Source organism: Tenrec ecaudatus, chromosome 8, assembly GCF_050624435.1.
Source record: "Tenrec ecaudatus isolate mTenEca1 chromosome 8, mTenEca1.hap1, whole genome shotgun sequence".
Lineage (NCBI taxonomy): Eukaryota > Metazoa > Chordata > Mammalia > Afrosoricida > Tenrecidae > Tenrec > Tenrec ecaudatus.
Window position 1 is genome coordinate 124,412,702 of NC_134537.1, and position 5,420 is coordinate 124,418,121.

The following is a 5,420-nucleotide window of genomic DNA, read 5'->3' on the forward strand; positions in this document are numbered from 1 at the left end:
GAATTCTGCTTACATCAGATACTAAAGGCCTAATGAATGAAAGTAGAACATTGTCAGAGATGGGCCCCTTGAGTCAGAAGACACTCAAAATATGACTTAGGAGGAGCTGCCTTCTCAAGGAAGGGTCAACCATCATGACCTGAATGAAGTAAACCAATGGGGTGGGAGGGAGGCCAGGGGTAAAACTCAAAATCAGAAGAAACAGATGTAAACATCAATTCTTGATCAGAACTTAGAATGTATGACGTATGAATCTAGGAACATTGGAAGTAATCAAAATGAAATGGAATACATAGTGAATTCAAACAGACTGGCCATTTTGAATCATAAAATCACTAAAACATCGTGTGTTTTACTATGTCAGGAATGACATGATCAAGAGGAATGAGATTGCATTCATTGTAAAAAAAAAGGGGGGGGATATTTTAAGGTCTATTTTGAAGTTAAATGTTGTCTGATAGGAGTATATCTATCAACCTTCAAGGAATTCTAACCAATATAGTTATTATTCAAATATATGCACCAAACACAAAAGTTAGTGATACTGAAATTGAATTCGACCAGCATCTTCCATTGGAAATTGATTAAACTTTTGACCAAGATGCATAGATAATTATTGATTATTGGAATGAAAAAGAGGAATAGGAGTTAGAAAATATGGCAATAGAAATGAAGCTGGAGATCACAAGATAGAATTTGCAAGACCAACGACTTATTCATAGAAAATACCTTTTTCAATCACACAAACAGCCACTATACACATGGACTTCTCCAGACTGAAAATACAAAAATCAAATTAACTACACTCTGGAAAGAGACCACGGAGAAGTTCAATATCAGCAGCTAAAAACAGACCAGGGACTGACTGTGGAATAGACCATCAATTGCTCATATGTAAGTTCAGGTTGAAGCTGAAGAAAACTCAAGTCCACAAGAGCCAAAATATGACCTTGAGTATCTCCCCCCAGAATTTTGAGAACCTCTCAAGGTCAGACTTGCTGCACTGACCACTAATGACAGCAGACCCAATGGGCTGTGAGAGGATATCCAGATCATTATTCATGCCGAAACAAAAAAAGAAAAGATCAGTGTGGGTGTCTGCAACTTGCTTTTCATCTTAGCACAGCTAAGGCAAATAGAAGAAATGAAGTCAAAGGGCGGAATAAACCATTTCAAAGGGCATCTCCAGAAGACAACGTAAAAAGCTTTAAGGAAATGTGCAAAGACAGAAAGAAGAACAGCTTCACATATCTTAAACAGAAAGAACTCAAGTACAACTTCAAGCACTGGGTTGTAAAACTGAAAGATTCGATGGGCAAACTATTGGACGATGCAGGGAGCATCATAAGAAGACGGGAATACACACTGTCAGGGTACCAGCCTCTGGAAATATCATGGGCAATTGTACGCAATAGCATGTCAAGATTATGGTAAAGTCGTAGAGAATTAGAGATAGAAGATAAAATAATGGAGCCTGCTCACTTCAGGCCCTCTTGGTGGTCCACGTGGAGGTGGGAGATGAGAAGAGGAGAGAGAAGAAAGCGGATATATTTCTAACCAAGGCTTTTATATACTTAGGGTGTGCAAGCCCCCCTAATTACAGGTAACTGTGACACTGTGCCCTGTAACAGTAACAGGCAGGTCACCCCCCGCCCGGTCAGGAATGGGTGCCCTGTAGCAGTAACAGGCAGCTCACCCCCCTGCCCAGTCAGGAATGGGTGCCCTGTAACAGTAACAGGCAGGTCACCCCCCAGTCAGAAATGGAAAATTTTAAAATTGCAGCCTGAAACAGGTGTAGCCCAGCCCAGGATGTTTACGCTCCAAGAAGCAGCCTAGCCTACCTACAGTATCGTTTGGCAGACCACTGGGGACAAACTGACCTTAAATGTAGAACTTACTTTGTTAGACTTAAAAAGTGTTTTGTTTCACTTTTCTGAGGATGCTTTGCCAGTTTCACACAAGAACTTGCCTCGCCCCTCCCTGTGCTTGGCAAGACGCCCCACAAGGAAGTATAATAACTTCCCTTTGAAGCTGTTCGGGGCTCTCGCCTTACTGACTGAGCCTGGCTCAGTTGCTGGTGAGGGCCCAGATTCGAATCTGTCTGCATAAAGCTTTACTGTTTCCATGTCTGTTTCAGTGAGTGGTCTGGGTGAGGGTCTCGCTCGCTAACAGTAACCACATACGTCACAGGAAGGGGTTGTACCATAGGCAATACAGCATTGGGAGGGAGGCAAACTAGGGGTGTACATGCAATAGGAAGAGGTGGGATTAGGGCCACACATGTGACAAGATGGGTGGATCCTAGATTCAAGATGGTAACCTAACCTTAGTTGTCCTTGAGTGGGTTTGACCTTTACTCTGAGCTCTCCAGGGAAGCAATCACCGTATCAGTAGGGTGTGGGCCTCGCCTGTGGTGAGATAAACAATAGTATCTGATTGCTCTGGATGGCTGATACCTTCAGGAACATAACTTCTAAGCAGCTTGCTTCCAAGTAGTGTGCTACAGTCATTTACCATGTGTTACAAGCAGTGTCTTAGGTCTGACATATATTTGGGGGAGACAACCTGGGGAAAAGCCTTTTTGTATCCCAGAATACACAGAGGCCACTGTACCAAAAAACCTAGTCAACATTCAGCCATTTCAGAAGGTAGCATGTGAGCAAGTACTAATGGTAATGAAGGAATTAGACCAAGTTGCACTGAAACCATTAGCTAAATATAAAGCTCCAGGAATTGACAGACTATTAATTGAAATGTTTCAAAAAGCTGATGAAGCCCTGGAAGCACATACTTGTCTCTATCAGGAAATTTGGAAAACAGCTACTTGACAAATCCATATTTGTAACCGTTCCAAAGAAAGGTGATCCAAAAAAAAAAAAGAAAGGTGATCCAACAGAATGCTCAAATTACAAAATAATATCTTTAATATCACAGGGAAGTAAAATTTCTCTGAAGATCACTCAACAATGGTTACAGCAATACATTGACAAGGAGCTGCCAGGGATTCACGTCAGATTCAGAAGAGGACATGGGACAAGGGATATCATTGCTGATGTCCAATGGGTCTTGGCTGAAAGCAAAGAATACCAGAAAGATATTTACTTGTGCTTCATTGACTATCGCAAGGCCTTCAACTATGTGGATCATAACAAATATGGATAAGCTTGGAGAGAATGGAAATTTCAGAATGCGTCATTGTGCTCATGGAGGAACCTGTACAAGGATCAAGAGACAGTTGTCCTTTGTATCTTTAACTCTCATATCTTTCAGTTCTCGCTTCTTAACTAACAGACTAATACACCACCTTCATAGCATTTTAGAGCATATAATTTTGATTTCAAAGGTACTGATTTTTTCAGGCACATTTCTTTTTCAGCCGTAGCATTAACCCAACTTGTTTAGTTTGGATGGTTAGAAGAGAAAGATAAATGCTCATTGAACACAAATTTAAACTATGTGAGGGAGTTTGTGGCTATCAATGGGAAGAGTACTTTCAGCCACAGGAAAGGTCCTGAGGCCAGAGAATGCCTGGTATTGTCTAGAGTAAATGAGAATGTTACTAAGGTAAGGACATGGAAGAGAGAGATGCTAGTTGAAAGGAGGTTGTCGATAGACAATGTAGGGCCTATTTGAGCTCAAAACCAAAAATAAAAACAAAAATAAACCCACTGACATGGAGTTGATTTTAACTCAGTGACCCTGAGACTGCAAGAGTTTCTGAGATTAAAAAGTTTGTAGATACATTTATCTCCCAGCTATTGATGAGTATGAGCTGTTGACCTTATGAGTGGTAGCCAGATGTCTAACGCACAGCACCCACATAGCAGGAAATAAGTAAGTAGAGAAGTGTCAAGTTGTTTTTTTATAGAAGAATTCCATATAATAGATACCGACTTCACCCTCCAAGACAAAAAGACTCATACTCATTGCCACCATCTGACTGATGGTGACCCTATAGAACAATATCGGACAGGGTAGAACTGCCCCTATGGCTTTCGGAAACTGTAGCTCTTTACTGGAATAGAAAACCTTATCTTTCTTCTGCAGAGTTGCTAGTGGTTTAGTGTGGGAAACAGAAAGATTTCTCCCAAGTGGTATGTTAGATTTAGGACACGGCTTGCAGCTAATGATAAAAATTATTTCCCTTGAGGCAATCGCTGCCAGACTGCTGTCTCAACCCTGCCACAGAGGTGGGCCTGCTCCCTGCTGCTGGGGACAATGGACTATTTCTCCTTGAAGCTTGCAACCATTAGCTGGATTCCTGTAGGTGGGGTTTACACCCTCCTGCTAATGGTTCTTATGGAGATCCAGAGAACAGATCAAACCAGCTCAGGGTCATCCAAAGTTAAGCTGGCATCCTGTATCCAGGATCTGCCCATCTTGCCATGTGCATGCCCCAATCCCTCCTCTTCCTATTGCGTGGTTACCCCTAGATCACCATTACTGTATTATCTATAGCACAACCCCTTCCTGTGACCTATGTCTTCACCTGTAATTAGGGGGCTTGAATGTCCCCAAAGCCTTGGTTAGCATTAAAGAGCTCTCTCTCTCCACGTTGACCACCAGGCAGGGCTGAGGTGAGCATTGCTACCAGGAAATGTGTCTGACTCTATTATTTGACTCTATTCTATCTCTAATGCTCTCTGTAACTTTACTATAATCTTTACTTATTATCACTGTACAGTTGCGCCTACTGGGCCCGTGATGATGTGTTAGGGGCTGGCTTCCCCTGGCAGTTTAGAAATGCTGACTTCATCGTTAGCACCCCAGCATGCAACCAATACATCCCCAAGTTTCAAGAAGATGTTGTTGTTGTTTTAAGTGCCATTGAGTTGGTTCCAACCCATAGCAACCCTATGCACAATAGAACAAAACATAACACCACACGGTCATGTATTATCCCTGTCATTGTCCCTGTGTCCGGGCCCATTGCTACAACCACAGTGCCAATGCATCGCACTGAGGGTCTTCCTCTTTTTCACGGACCCTCTACTTTACCAAGCAGTATGTCCTTCTCCGGGGACTGATTTCTCCTGAAAACATGTCCAAATAACGTAAAATGAAGTTTTGCCATCCTTAGCATTAAGGAATGCTCTGGCTGTTGGTCTTCCCAGACAGGTCCGTTTGTCCTTTTAGCAGTTCACAGTTCTTTCAGTATTCTTTATTAGCACCACGGTTCAAATGCATCAGTTCTTTGATTTTCCTTATTCAATGTCCAACTTTCACACGCATATGAGGCAATGGAAAATACTATGGCTTGGGTCAAGAGCACCTTAGTCCTCAAAGTAACATCCTTGCATTTCAATATCCTAAAGAGATCTTGAGCAGCAGATTTTCCTAATGCAACATGTTTTTTGATCTCTTGACTGCTGCTTTCATGAGCGTGGCTTGTGGATCCAAGTAAGACGAAATCCTTGACA